Below are 17,203 nucleotides of genomic sequence, written 5' to 3' on the forward strand. Positions count from 1 at the left end.
CCCGAAGCCTTCTGTCGATACGTCGACCAATCCATCGGTCCGACGTCCAATCTTCTGACATGTTCCTCCGGCACAACATGATTTTTCCTGCTTTAATTGTCTCATCCTGATCGAAGCATCCTACGTCAGTCAAAATGCAGATTAAATCATAAACATATATCAAGTGGTTTCATCATCAAAATACGAGATTCAATAGCTTGGAGAAGCTTCAGGTACATTCATGATCAATCTTCATTTGTCATACTCTTATGATAACACATGGGTATTGGATACCGGTAGTACTTATCATATATGCAATTCGTTGTAGGTTCTGACAAGGCCTAGAAGATTGGCGAGAGGCGAGATGGACCTCAAGATAGGCAATGGAGTAAAAGTTGCTATAGTAACTATTGGCGAGGTTGCCCTACATCTGCCTAGTGTAGATATTATTGCATTAGATGCATGTTATTTTGTTCCTTCTATTATCAAAAATATTATCTCCATTTTATGTTTGATAGTTAGTAGATATAAATTAGTTTTTTAGAACAATGGTTATTCAATATTATTAGATAACGAGATTATCACAAAAGGAACATTACATAATGGTTTGTTTATGCTAGACACTACTCCACATATTATGAATGTAAGTATGTCTAAGAGGAAACATGATGAGGAAACAATGCATACTTGTGGTATTATAGGCTAGGTCATATCCATGAGGGAATGATTCAAAAATTGCTAAGGATAGATATCTAAATCCATTCGACTATGAGTTATATACAACTTGTGAGCCTTGCCTTCATGGAAAAATGACCAACTCTCCATTTAGTAGAACTGGAGAGAGAGCCACTAAGTTGCAAGAACTCATACATAGTGATGTATGTGGACCCATGTCAACTCATGTCATTGATGGTTACTCCTACTTCATTACTTTCACTAATGATTTCTCAAGGTATGGATATGTGTACTTAATGAAGTATAAGTCCGAGGTCTTTGAGAATTTCAAAGAGTATAAGAATAAAGTAGAGAACCATACTAGAAAGAGTATCAAGACTCTTCAGTCAGATCGAGGAGGTGAGTACTTAAGTATAGAGTTTACCCAATTCCTCAAGGATCATGGAATTTTATCCCAATAGACACCTCCTTATACACCTCAGCTCAATGGTATGTCTGAAAGGAGAAATCGTATGATGTTAGACATGGTACGGTCTATGATGAGTTTTGTTGACCTACCGATCTCATTCTAGGGATATGCCCTAGAGACCGCAGCTTACCTTCTGAATAGAGTTCCAACTAAGTCGGTAGTGTCTACACCATATGAGATATGAAAAGGCAAGAAGTTCGATCTTAAGGTTGTTAAGATTCGAGGCTACCCTGCCCACGTTAAAAGACACAACCCCAATAAGTTGGAATCAAGGACGGAGCGGTGCAAGTTCGTGAGATACCCTAAGGAAACTTGTGGGTATTATTTCTATCATCTCGAGGACCAAAAGGTCTTTGTAGCCAAGAGAGTAATATTCCTTGAGAATAAACACATTCTTGACAGAAACAACGGAAGCATGATAGAGTTGAGCAAGGTTAGAGAATCTAGCTCAAGCACCACTCTACAGCCCGAGTCTGTTTAGATACCTAATACACAATGTCTAACTTTACATAGGTCTAATAGAGTATCACATCCTCCTGAGAGATATGTGGGATATATTAGATGAGAGGATGTTGAGGATATTGATCCTCAGACCTACGAGGAGACTATTTTGAGTATAGACTCCGAGAAGTGGCAAGAAGCCATGAATTCTAAGATGGATTCTATGTACTCCAACAAGGTTTGGAACCTAGTTGATGCACCCGAAGGTATTGTTCTCATCAATTGCAAGTGGATCTTTAAGAAAAAAATCAGAGTATATGGAAAGGTAGAGACCTATAAAACAAGGCTAGTGGCTAAGGAGTATCATCAAAGATAAGGTGTTGACTATGAGTATCATCATAGCAATGCTAAAATCCATCCAAATTCTATTGGTTATTACAGCATACAATAATTATGAAATCTAGCATATGGATGTGAAAACCGTATTCCTCAATGGGAACCTCAAGGATGAGGTATATATGTTACAACCCAAGGGATTCGTGTCTAAGGACTGCCCAGATAAGGTGTGTAGGTTGCTTAGATCTATTTATTGACTAAAGTAGGCTTCTCATAGTTGGAACATAAGATTTGATGTGGCAATCAGATCATATGACTTCATTAAGAATAAAGATGAGCCTTGTGTGTATAGGATGGTAAGTGGGAGCGCTATCACCTTTTTGGTGTTATATATGGATGACATCTTAATCATTGGGAATGATGTAAGAATGCTATCTACAGTAAAGGCTTGGTTATCTAGATACTTCTCAATAAAGAACTTAGGGAAAGCATCTTATATCTTGGGGATTCGGATCCATAGAGATAGATCCAAGAGGATGCTTGGCTTGTCACAATCCAGGTATATAGAAACCATTGTCAAAAGGTTTAGCATGAAAAATTTCAAGAGAGGTCTCATACTGATGAGACATAGGATATCGCTTTTTAGGAGTATATCCCCGAAGACTCTTGAAGAAAGGGTGAACATGGATAGGATACCTTATGCATCAGCAATAGGGCCTATCATGTATGTCATGCTATGTACCAGGCCTGATATAGCGCATACTCTGAGTGTCACGAGTAGGTATCAGGCGGATCCAGGCTTGGAACATTGGAAAGCAGTAAAGTGTATCCTTAAGTACTTAAAAAAAACTAAAAACTTTTACTAGTATTGGAGGTAGTAGCCTCAGGATTAAAAGCTACACTGACTCAAGTTTTCAGTTTGATATCGATGATAGCAAGTCAAATTTGGGGTATGTGTATACCCTGAATAGAGGAACAGTGTGCTGAAAAATTTTCAAGCAAGATACTACTGTTGACTCGACCACAAAGGCGGAGTACATTGCTATAGTAGAGGCAACAAAGGAGAGAGTTTGGATGAAGAAGTTCATCACAGATCTAGGAGTCGTGCTGGGTAGTGAGGAGTCAATTTCCTTATATTGCGACAACAATTGGGTGATTGCTTAAGCGAAGGAACCTAGGTCTCATCAGAAATCTAAGCATATTCTGAAGAGGTTTCATCTTATTAGAGAGATCGTGACCCGAGGAGATGTAGTAGTGAAAAGAGTTCCATCCAAAGATAACATTGTAGATCCACTAACAAAGTCATTGTCTCAAATTATCGTTAGCATCACAAGGGTCTGATGGGGATCAAACACATAGGTGATTGGCTTTAGGTTAAGTGGGAGATTGCTAGTCATAGGTGTCCAGCAAACCAATAACGTGAGTGATGGCATGTGTGACTTGACACACAGTCGTTTTGTTTATTATATTTTGGTATTTATTACTTTATATCGACTATTGCATATGTGCATGTATATATTGTGATGTCCTTGGATCTGTGCAATGGGAATCGGATCGTGATGAGATCACGATAATAAGACCGATTCGCCTTTAAATACAAATCCTAAATAATCTTAGTCATAAGTTACTCGAGAGGGACATCGAGATAACCGTATAGACTAGTGTGCTATATACCTGTCCATATGATGGATGCAGCTGGTCTCATAGTTACTCTTGTGGGGACACTAGGGATACAATATAGGTGCTCATTGAAGAATGAGTTTACTGATTGATCCACTTACGGAATGCTAGATGGTTGATGATACCTTATTGTCAGATAATGATTCCATAATCTCAGTGGTGTATCTATTTCTCAGACTTAAGACACCAAGGATGTCCTATATGAGTGCTCCATTCTTTGATATCAGACTTATAGGTTTGGATGTCTCAGATCTAGTACAACTGGTTATCGAGAGTGGTAGTAAATCTTACGAGGGCTATTAAGTGTCGATAGAGGATCATCCACTCTTGATGTCATAAGAGGAATATCTCATGTGTTCTTGCTCAGACAAATCCCTAGGTAGGGTCATTCAGATTGAGAGAGAAAGAGTTCTCCGCGAGAATCCGATTAGAGCAAGACTCAAGAAGAAACCATATGGGTTTGATAGCACCATGCCTGGTATACGGTCTCTGGGATATTAGATGGATGAGGGACTATAGATACATGGTAATTGAGGACAGACAGGTCCAATAGATTGGATTCTCCTGTATCATCTGGGGATTGCGGCATAGTGGCCTAGTACGTCCGTAATCGATGAGTCGAGTGAATTATTATGGAGATAATAATTAATTGAGCCAGAAGGAGTTCTGACTGGTATGACTCATGGCCAGCTCGATATTGGGCCTAGAGGGTCACACACATATGGTAGGTGTTGTGATAAGTAGAGGTTTAGATATGAGATATCCACCAGAGCCCTTATCTTATTGGATATCCAATAAGCCCCTGAATTATTGGATCCCATGGACGAGATCCAATAAAAGCCTATATAAGATTATTGGATAGAGATCCACTAATCTAATAGGCTTGGGTAATTGAATGAAGATCCAATACCCACTAGGGGAAGATCCATTAGGGTTAAGTTGACAAAGGACCTATATAAATATGAGAGATTTAGTGGTTCATAGGCTAGAGCGTTTGCTTGTCTCTCCTATTCTTAGCTCTATTATGTGGATCACCGCTAGAGAGGATGGCGCTTGACCTCTTTCACCCTCTCCTAGAAATCTGCAAGGATTCAGGGATATACGATCTCCCTAAGTAACACAATCTTACTATACGTAGTTTTCTATTTCACAGATTTTGCGCACCAATCTTCGTATGACGACGAACATCTCTTTAGGAATAAGGGATTTTGTTTCCTGTTCTTTCGCTGTGCATGTGATGTCACCCCCAAAGATTTCCTAATAGTTGCAATAGTAGTTTATTTGTTGAATATTTCACTAACAAAGGCTGTTATGAATCAACTCCTATTAAGGCTTGGTATGGTATGAAGTCAAGTGTAAGCCATCTAAGAATTTTTTATCATATTGCTTATGCTTTGATAAATTTATAAAATTATTACAAGCTTGATGAAAAATATAAAAAATATATCTTAATTAGTTATTCCTTACAATCCAAAGCATATCGGTTGTATAATCCTATTAGTAGTAAAGTTATTATTAACAAAAAATATTATATTTGATGAAAAAGTAAGTTAGAATTGAGAGACCAATGAAGATAAAATACAAATTCAGATTCCAACAGAACTATATACTCTACAGAATCAAGTAATAGATCCTGCTCCAACAAGTTCAATGTCGATCTCACCTAGTAATAATTCAAATTCATCAAATAATTCTTTAGATAAAACCTTTTCATAAAAATTCAAATCACTAAAAGAAATTTATGATTCAATATTTGATTTGTTTATTTCAGATCATATAACTTTTAAGGAAGTAGTTGAAAAAGAGGAATGACAAAAGGTGATGAAGGAGGAAGTCAAATCAATTGAAAAAATGAAACATGAGAGCTAGTGAATCTACTGAAAGGAAAGAAAACTATTGGATTGAAATGGGTGTTCAAAACAAAATATAATGTAGATGGAAGTATCCAAAAACATAAAGCTCAGCTTGTAGCAAACAGATGTTGGCAACAAACCATGAGAACTTTATTAAATTTAGCTACTTACTTGAGTTGGCCTATTTATTAATTTGATATAAAATCTATATTTTTAAATGAAGATTTACAACAAGAGATTTTTGTTACTCAACCTGAAGGGTTTTGGATTAAAGAACATGAAAAAAAAGTGAATAAGTTAAAAAAAGCTTTTTATGGACTTAAACAAGCTCTAAGGCCATGGTACAATAAAATTAATTGTTATTTTATTAAAATAGATTTAAGAAGAGCAATAATGAACCTACTCTTTATCTAAAGAAGGAAAGTGAATATAATATTCTTATGGTTTGTCTTTATGTTAATGATATTATACATATGGGTTCGTTTAACTCTTTTGTGGTAGAATTTAAAAAATGCATGATGAATAAGTTTGAAATATCAAATCTAGGTATATTGTATTATTTTCTTGGGTTGAAAGTGAAGCAAGAATTAGATGAAATTTTTATTTTATAAAGAAAGTATACAATGGACCTACTCAAAAAATCTAGCATGATTAATTGTAAAGCTGCAGCAACACTCATAAATATAAATGAAAAATTAAAACTTGAAGATGGTACATATTTGAAAAATGTAAGATACTACAGAAGTTTAGTTTGAGTTTGATTTATCTAACTCATACTTAATCATATATTAACTTCTCTGTTGGTATATTTGAATCCTATTATATAAAGCTCAATATGATTACATAAGACATTGTCAAAGATATTAACCTCTTAGTGTATTCTCTTATATATGCATGATCAGGTTGTCCATATGTTTACTAGCAAACTTTTCTCATGAAAAAAATTATTCTTATTAAATCTATTTTAAATGCTACTCCTCTCCATTCTCTAAGTGTGACTTGGATTTGCAACTTAGACTCTGAATTCCGTTAGTAAGTACATTAGGAGTTGGTTTCTTTTGTGGGAAAGCTGATCATAGAAAGGGGCTGCATCTAATTGCTTAAGAAATGATCATTTGTCTTAAATTTTCGAGTGGTCTTAGTGCAAGGGATATTCACCTAACTAACCTCTCCTTACAAGCTAAACGTATAGCATAACACCGAAATGATGAGGATAGTATATAGGTTAAGGTGGTGAGAGCCAAGTATGACCTTATAAATCCTTGGAACTTTAGATCTAGTTCTAATTATAGTTGGAGTTAACATCATTTTTTTAAGGCTTTTGTGTAAGAAAATCACTGAAACCGACTTGTGTTTCTAAATCATTATAATAGAAACACAATAAAAACTAATGCGGAAACAAAATAGCGTACCTCCAGCCATTGTTGTCAAGAATTTTCACAGAGGTTTCTTCTTGAACTTTGGCACTTCTCGGTTCAGAACTCTCGCTTTAGATGGTGTAGGAAAGCCTTTTTACTTCAAAGAGATGATAGAGCCCAAGGACCAAAATTCTCATATATATAGATGTTCTCCCATCAAGAACATTTATTATCACCAATTCATAACGTTCAAGAATTAATTCAAATTTGTAACGTTTGGACCATAATGAAGAACTTTAATGATATTAAATATTTAATTTAATAATAACGGTTTCATTTATAAAGAATAAAAAACTAAAATTATTTAAACCATAATTAATGAAGAAATTCATGATAATGAATTATGAATCTTAATGAAAACAATTATATTATTATTAAATTAGATATTTAATAATAACAGTTATATTCTCCCACTTGGTCCATACATTTATCTTAATAATTTGAATTAATCTTTCTTGAACAACTTTCTTAAGAAATAAATACACGAATCATAGCGATAAGTCCTCTAAGAGCGAGTATTATTATCCATGTATCACGATGTATTTAGTTTCTTAATCTTAATGTGACAATATTACTTAATGAATAAACCTTATGTTTATTCTTGGTCTAGTAACAATATATTTTCTCAAAATAATGTGCACATGAATGAGAAAATATCACAATATATAAGAGTTTCAATATCATTATAAAGTAGAACCAAGTCTCATTTTCTCTACATGATCCTTGAATTTTAGAGGTGGCATGCATTTAGTCAAAGGATCAGCAATCATCAATTCAGTGCTAATATGCTCAATGACCACTTTCTTTTTCTTTACACGTTCTCTTATGGCTAAATACTTAATGTCGATATGTTTACTTCGACTTCCACTTTTATTGTTTTTAGCCATAAAGACAGCAGCTGAATTGTCACAGAAATTTCTTAATGGCTTAGAAATAGAATCCATGATTCTAAGCCCAGAAATGAAACTCTTAATCCATACACCATATGAAGTAGCCTCAAAATAGGAGACAAACTCAGCTTCCATGGTAGAAGTAGTAGTCAAGGTTTGCTTAGCGCTTCTCCAAGAAATAGCTCCACCAGTCATCATAAAAATATATCCTGATGTTGATTTACGAGAATCAACATAACTAGCGAAGTCTGAATCTGAGTAATCAATCACATCCAAATTGTCTATATGTCTATACATAAGCATGTAATCTTTGGTTTCTTGTAAATACCTCATCACTTTCTTTGCAGCTCTCTAGTGGTCCATACCTGGATTACTCTGATATTGACCTAGCAACCCCACAATAAATGCAATATCAAGTCTAGTACAGACCAGAGCATACATAAGGCTTCCTACGACAAAAGCATATGGGATGTTTTTCATTGATTCCCTTTCAAAGTTGTTCTTTGGGCATTGGTTCAAATTGAACCTATCACCTTTCACAATAAGAGCAACACTTGGTGAACAATCCTTCATCCAAAATCTTTCTAAAAGTTTATCAATATAGGTTTCTTGGGACAAACCTAAAATACCTCGAGGTCTATCTCTATGGATCTTAATGCCAATGACATAAGATGCATCACCCATATCCTTTATGTCAAAATTTTTAAAAAGGAATTGTTTCACCTCATGCAGCAAACCCTTATCGTTGGTTGCAAGCAAAATATCATCTACGTATAAAACAAGGAAACATATTTTACTCCCACTAACCTTCTGGTATATGCATTAATCCATGGGATTTTCAACAAATCCGAATGAAGAAATCACTTCATGAAATTTAAAATACCATTGGCAGGAGGCTTGTTTTAAGCCGTATATAGACTTCTTAAGCTTGCAAACCAAGTGTTCATCAACACTAGAGGAGAAACCTTCAGGTTGTTTCATATAAACCTCTTCCTTTAGATCTCCATTAAGAAATGCTGTTTTTACATCCATTTGTTGCAATTCAATGTCAAAATGAGCAACTAATGCCAAAATTATACGTAGAGAATCTTTTTTAGATACAGGAGAAATCGTTTCCATATAATCGATTCCCTCTTTTTGAGTGAATCCTTTTGCAACAAGTCTTGCCTTGTACCTCTCAATGTTACCTAATGAATCTTTCTTAGTTTTAAAGACCCATTTGCAACCAATAGCCTTTGCTTCATTGGGCAACTCTACAAGATCCTAGACTTCATTGCTCATCATGGAATTCATCTCTTCTTTTATGGCATCATGCCACAAATTTGACTCTTTGCAACTCATGGCTTGTGAAAATGTTTCAGGATCATTTTTGGCTCCAATATTATAATCAGATTCTTGTATATATACAATATAATCACTAAGAATTGCTGATCTTTTATTTTTAGTAGATCTTCTTAATGTTGTACCAATGGTTCTTTGAGGAACTTGTGGTTCAACTAGTTGTTCAGGAGCTTGTTGTAATTCCTGAACTGCTTGATCTATTAGAATACTATCAACAACTTGTGGAATTTCAATGATTGGTTGTTCAACACTAGTTTGTACTTGAGGAATGCTATGAACTATAACCAATCTATCATTTGATGTGGAAGGTTGAGATTCTATATGATCATGTGCGAAAACTATGTTCCTAAAATGATCGCTCCCACTAATCACATCATCCTCAAGAAATTTAGCGTTTCTTGATTTCACAATCCTAGTTGTATGAGATGGACACTAGAATCTGTAACCTTTGGACTTTTCGGCATATCCAATGAAATATCCATTAATAGTCCTCAGGTCCAGTTTCTTCTTTTGTGGATTATATATCCTGACTTCAGACGGACATCCCCAAATGCGCATATATCGCAAACTCGGTTTCCAAACTTCCATAATTCAAATGGTGTCTTTTGGACAGCCTTGGTTGGAATTCAGTTTAATATATACACAGTCGTCTTTAGTGCTTCAGTCCACAAGAACTTAGGAAGATTAGAGTTGCTAAGCATACTCTGCACCATGTCTAATAATATTCGGTTTCTTCTTTCTGCAACACCATTCTGGTTTGGAGAACCAGGCATATTGTATTAGGCAACAATCTCATGTTCTTAAAGAAACTTAGCAAAAGGACCAGGTGCTTGTCCATTTTCAGTATATCTACCATAATATTCTCCACCCCTATCTGATCTCACAATTTTAATTTGCTTACCACATTGGTTCTCAAATTCGGCCTTAAAGACTTTGAAGGCATCCAATGCTTCATTTTTGTTATAAAGTAAATATATATACATATATCGTGAGTAATCATCTATAAAGGAGATGAAGTATTTCTGACCATGTATGTGGATAACATATATCAGTATGAATTATCTCTAATAAGTCTGAACTCCTATTAGTACTCTTTTTGGACTTATTGGTCTACTTTCCTTTAATATAGTCCACACAAGTCTTAAAATTAGTAAAATCAAGAGTACTAAGTACCCCATCTTTAACTAATCTCTTAATTCTCTCTATGGAGATATGTCCTAATCTTCGATGCCATAATATAGAGGAGTCTTCATTAATATTACACCTCTTAATACCAGCGTGAACATGCATTGAACTTTGAGTATTATCATTTTGTAATAAAATACGGTAAAGACCATCAGACAAAATACCATTCCCAACACAATCAGATTTATGTAATAAACAAAATGATGTGTCTTTGAAATTAAAGGAATACCCAAATGGTACGAGTTTGGAAATAGAAATTAAGTTTCGTGAGAAACTTGGTACATAAAAGGTTCTTTCCAATTTTAAAACAAAACTACTACTTAAAGTTAAAATGCATGTTCCAATTGCCTCCACATGTGAGCCCATCTTATTTCCTGATAATATACTTTGCTCACTTCCCACTGGCTTCCTTAGGTTTTGTATACCCTGCAAAGAGTTTGCAATATGGATTGTTGATCCAGAGTCAATCCACTATGTGTTAATATTAACATTGACCATATTAGATTCATAACACACATATGAGGTTGGTTTACCTTTCTTTTCAAGCCATTGTTGGAATTTTGTGCATTCCTTCTTCATGTCCCTTTCTTTTACAAAAGAAACACCTTGCTTCTTTCTTGATATCAGCTTGGGGTGGTATTTTACCTTTTCCCTACTGATGAGCTTTCTGATTGGCTTGATGTTTGTCAGTTTTGTTCTTCCCACGAGTGGTTACTACCAATGCACTCTGCATTCCTTCTTCATGTGTCCCTTTCTTTTACAAAAGAAACACCTTGCTTCTTTCTTGATATCAGCTTAGGGTGGTATTTTACCTTTTCTCTACTGATGAGCTTTCTGATTGGCTTGATGTTTGTTAGTTTTGTTCTTCCCACGAGTGGTTACTACCAATGCACTCTCACTCAATTCCATCACTAGCCTCTCTTCTTCTTGAACACACATGGTTATTAATTCATTGATTGACCATTTGTCCTTATGTGTATTGTATAAAATTTTAAAAGGGCCATATTGAGGTGGAAGGGTGTTCAGAATAGAGTGCACCAAGAAGGATTCTGACATATTAACCTTAAGTTTCTTAAGTTGAGCCGTAATATCTCACATTTGCATTATGTACTCACGCACACTCTTTATATTGGTGAGTCTAAGGGATGAGAATTTCATTATTAGGGTACTTGCTAGTGCCTTATCCGAAGTAACGAATTGTTCATCAATAGCTTGTAGCAAGTCTCGGACATTTTCATGCTGGTCAACAGAACCACGTATGCCAGTAGTCATCTTAGTTTTGATAAACATCATGCTGAGCCGATTGGATCGCTCTCATCGCTTATAACGTGATCTCAGTTGGAGTGCTGGTATTAGTGACTATAGGTGGTTCGTCTTTTCATATAGCATAATCGATATCCATCCACCCTAAATGGAGGAGAACCCTCTCCTTCCATATCTTATAATTATCACCATTAAGTTCGAGAATATCACATCGAATATCAGAGAAATTAATAGTTTGAGAAATTGTATAAAATCAAACATGCTTATGTCAAAATTTGAAGCTTAATAGACTAAATTATATGTTTTACCAATGTGAAACATGCCAAAAATATGAATCTCATAACATAAAAATTGCTTGTGGGCTAAATTCTTAATTCAAATAGATTCATATGGTCTTTATGATAAAACTATCAAATTATATTCCAATTCATAATCCCTGTGGGTAAATTATGAAAATAATCTGATATTTTATCCTGATTAATTATATTAAATATAATAAAAGATCCTGTGGGATAATAATTATTATATGAAATATAATCAGTCACAATATGATGTCTAATTACTTATGTGATCCTTATTTTAATTTTATATATAATTTTAATTAATTAAGGATGTTGTGGCTAATTCTTAATTAATTAAGATTATATGGATCATTAGACATTTTAAACATAAAAAATTTGCTCATAAGCATAATTTAATATAACTAAATATGCATACATAATATGAGCATTTTACCGACTAAAATATTGAAAATGATATTTTCTCATGATTTTCAATAAAATATATCAAGAAGTTTCCAAGAAGAAACCAAAATCAAATCATTTTCATGGTATAAAAATGAAAACTATTTCGTATCAAGGCAAAGGTCAAAAGGCTCTGATACCAAATGTAAGAAAATCATTGAAACCAACTTGTGTTTCTAAATCATTATAATAGAAACACAATAAAAACTGATGCGGAAACAAAATAGCGTACCTCCAGCCATTATTGTCAAGAATTTCTACAGAGGTTTCATCTTAAACTTTGGCACTTCTCGGCTCAGAACTCTCGCTTTAGATGGTGTAGGAAAGCCTTTTTGCTTCAAAGAAATGATAGAGCCCAAGGACCAAAATTCTCGTATATATAGATGTTCTCCCATCAAGAACATTTATTATCACCAATTTATAACGTTCAAGAATTAATTCAAATTTGTAACGTTTGGACCACAATGAAGAACTTTAATGATATTAAATATTTAATTTAATAATAACGGTTTGATGTATAAAGAATAAAAAATTAAAATCATTTAAACCATAATTAATGAAGAAATTCATGATAATGAATTATGAATCTTAATGAGAATAGTTATATTATTATTAAATTAGATATTTAATAATAACGGTTACATTTTGATCATCTCAACGTTGGTTTCTTTTGGATGTTAAAGTTCATATTGTTCCACTAATATATAATCAACAAGAAAAAGAGCCCATTTTTTTAATTTGAAACCCTACAGCAAGTGCCACATAAAATCTCTCTTTCTCTATCATGCATCGATTTATCACCTTGAAGCCCTTTATAATAGAATTAATTGGATTATGATGACAGATATTGGTCAATAGAGAAGAAGTTTATATTATAGTAGGATTCTTTAGGGGATATCTTGGATGGAAGGAACTCTCCTAATAACTTATCATAAACTCTCTGCTCTCACTTATAAATAGATAGAACATCTAAAGACTGGATGTGGTATGTTAGAGGACACAGTTGAGAGATTAGAACCATCAATCTAAGTGGTCCTATAAAAGGATAGAAAGATAGGAGAATGATCATTTAGTTCTCGTTGCAGATTGACAGTGATTTTAGATCTAAAGATGATGCCCTTGCAAATCTCATAGAGATCCTTTTTCAGATGGCATCAAAAGCTACACATCGTAAAATAGATCTAATGTTATTTGATTTCAATCCTAATATAAAAGATTGTTTCTACATTACATATAGTATGTAACAGTTTTTATACTTACAATTGGTATCGAAGCTTAAGTTCTTGAAATCAAATACTTTAGATATGTTGTTTTCTCATTTACGATGCTTGAATGATCCATTTTTTTATTGATTTGTATTCCTATCTATTCTGTTTTGTTGTCTGCTTGTGGGATCTTCAATGATCACGAAACAGGTCGCTGTGCAGCGTTGTTGTTGTCCTTGTTGTGTACGGCCAATAGATCTACTAGTGGCAATAGTTGTGCCAGGCAGTGTGAGCGTCGCAATAGCCGTGCACATAAACGACAACCGCATAGGTGACAACCACTCGCGGGCACAAGCCAAGTGCTAGGTTGATTACGCAGGTAGTCGCACGGGCGGTAGCACCCAGATGCGACGGTCGCGGGTGGGCAAAACTCACGTCCAGGTGATGGCTATGCAAGTGCAGCAGTTGCGCCTAGGCAGTAGCCACGTGCAGGCACAAGCCACATGCCGAGTTGGTGCTGTAGGGTGGTTGTACAGTCAGTAGCCACCCGCAGGTAGTACCAACACGTGGGCATAGGCCATTCTTAGGTAGCAACCGCGCGTAGGCAAAGGCAGCACCGTAGTGGTGGTAGTCGTGCACAAGCGATGGTCTCACCAACGGTAACCCCGCACGTGCAAGCGACGACGTAGGCAAATTCGGGTTTTGGCAAAATTTCAATTTTACCCTAGGGATTCTTTTTGGTTAAATTATAACTTTACCTGTTTGTATTTTATTAATGCTTTTTAATATTTTAACGGTTCTGCCCTTTACAAATCTCATAATTCTAGTTTATGTTTGTCAACATATTTAAGTTTTGTCTTTATAAAATTAAGAATTTCTAATTTATGTCCTCATTTATAAAATTAATAAATATGATTTATTATAATTATGATTGAATTTGATCATGATTATATTTTGATTATTTGATTGGATTTAATTTTTGATTAAAAAACTATAAATTATGATTTACTTTTATAGTTTTCTCATATGACTTATTGATTATATTTTTACATGTGGTAAATAAAATCTAATTATTGTTATTGGATATTCATTTGGTTATTCACATGTATATATTTAAAATTATAAAATAATATTTATCTTGGCTTGATTTATATGTTATCATGATTATCATATAAGTTTTTTCTTTTGCTGATTAATGTTTAATAATTATTATAGTTATTATTCTATTATTGAATTACTTAGCATAAATTAAATTAAAAAAAATTGATGAATATTATTTGCAACTCATCTCTCTAAGTTTTATGTGACTTGTAGCTACCAAAGTGGCATGAGATGATACTCTTTTTAGATTTGAATTATAATAAAATTTTATTATTTATACGATATTTTAAATTATATTTTATATTATTATATTGGTCTTGCAGCCACTAAAGTAACCTAGACCAATAATTTATAAAATAACATTAAGGAACCAATCTTAAATGATATTATGGAAGTAATATTCACAATGGCACATATAATTAGGAGATTTAGATAATCTGAAAGGAGAATCTACTTCAAATAATTATGTGATAGGGTAGGATGATACTATTTTGGATATCCTTGTAGTTTAAGATTGTATACCTAAAGATAATAATACTATTCCACATTGATAGTATCAGTCCTCTATATATGATCTTGAGTGAATACTAAATATATCAATATTTCACCCAAAGGTGAAATATAGATGATATCAATAGTTTATCAAAATTTAAAAACTTAAAGCATTAATATCATTTTATATTTTTGAAGTGGTACTTCCATCCATACATTTTTATGCTTCTAGTGTCCTTGTACTTTGTGGATCAAATTATTCAAAATAATTAGAGCATATACAATTTACACTCGGCATATTAGATCTTGACTTAGCATTGCTTGTTAAAAAACTCACAAACTTGACTGATGAAAGTACTATATAACAAGTTAATGAAATAAAAGCTTGCAAAGATCTAATAGGCTTAGTTTAATGTTCATAAGAATGACAATTGTAAATAACATAAAGACTTCATTATCGATTACGACTAGTGCATGAAAATATTTAAAGGTTATTGAAGACATATTTAAATATGTTGATAAGTCATTGGCTGATACACTAATGAAAGAACTGACTATGGCTCAGTATGATTCGAGGAATTCAGGATCATATCCTCAATATGGCTGATAAAGCTGCAAAACTTAAAGCATTAGGTATGAATATTGATGAGTCTTTCCTTATGTATATCATTCTCAATTCTCTTCCTTCTCAGTTTAGCCTATTCAAGATTCACTATAATACAAATAAGGATAAGTGGTACTTGAATAAGATAACTAGTATATGTTCGGGAAGAATTGAGATTAAGATAGGAAAGCTCATATAATATTATGACTACTACTCAAGAAGTTTGTAACGAGAAAAGAAAACTAAAGCATCATCCATCAAAGAAATTTGTCCAGTTTAGAAATATTAAATAGACTAATGAAAAGAAAGCTTCTACAGTAAAGTACTTCTTTTATAGCAAAAAAGAACATGTGAAAAAGGACTGCATTAAATGTAAGACTTGGTTCGAAAAAAAAAGTATAAACTCGATATTTGTATGTTTCAAATTAAACATTATAGAAGTTCCTTCTAATACTTGGTGGATTCATTCTGGTACTTCAACTCATGCTACTAATAATATATAAGGATTTATTTTGATCTGAAAATCAAAAGAATATAAAAGATTTATCATTATGAGAAATTGTCTCAAAGCAAAAGTGATGTCAGTGGGGACTTATCGTCTATGCCTAAAGACAAGTCATATAATGGATCTTGTTGACACATGTTATGTTTCTACTATTTTCATAAATTTAGTTTCTCTATCTAGAATTGATAAGTTAGGTTATTGTCTTTCTTTTGGTAATGGTAAACTAAGTATATTTTATGATTCAATAAAAGTTGATTTTAAAATTTTGTATGATATTTTGTACAGAATTAATTTAAATCTTGGGTTTGTAAAAATATTATTGACCTCGTAATTAAGTGTTAGATTGAAACATAGTTTCAATAATGAAAGATCTTCTATATTGTGACATAGATGATTGAGGAATATCTCCAAGGAAAGAATAGAAAAATTAGTGAATGATAATATTTTGAAATATTTAGACTTTACTGATTTTGATGTTTATATTGTTGAATCTCGTATTTTGATGATGAAACTACTTGATATATGATTATGATTTAATCTGCGTTTTGAGTGACGCAGGATGCTTTGATCAGGATGAGACAATTCAAGCACGAAAATCATGTTGTGCCGGAAGAACATATCAGAAGATTGGACGTCTGGCCGGTGGATCGGTCGACGTATCGATAGAAGGCTTCGGGCCGTGGACTCGGGCATCGGGCCAAGAAGAGCGGGTATTGTGCCAAGGATATCGGAGTTGCGGAGTCAACTAGCCGATTGGGCAATAGGTTGAAGGAGAGGACGATGCGCTGAAGAATCGAACGAAGCGTCGAGGGACCAATGACATGCCGGACAACTTGGTTAATTGCTTAGGATTAATTGTCTCGATTGAAGTTTTGTTTTAAGTGTGCAGGATTAACTACGATGGAAGAAAGACATGCAGCAAGAGTTGCGCCGGAATCAAGACAATGATCATGTTGGGAGTTCTAGAGTTCGACGGAAGTTCAGACAATCGTCGGAGGTTCTACGGGAACAAATCCGAGAAGT

This window comes from Musa acuminata, chromosome BXJ3-9 (assembly GCF_036884655.1).
Source record: "Musa acuminata AAA Group cultivar baxijiao chromosome BXJ3-9, Cavendish_Baxijiao_AAA, whole genome shotgun sequence".
Lineage (NCBI taxonomy): Eukaryota > Viridiplantae > Streptophyta > Magnoliopsida > Zingiberales > Musaceae > Musa > Musa acuminata.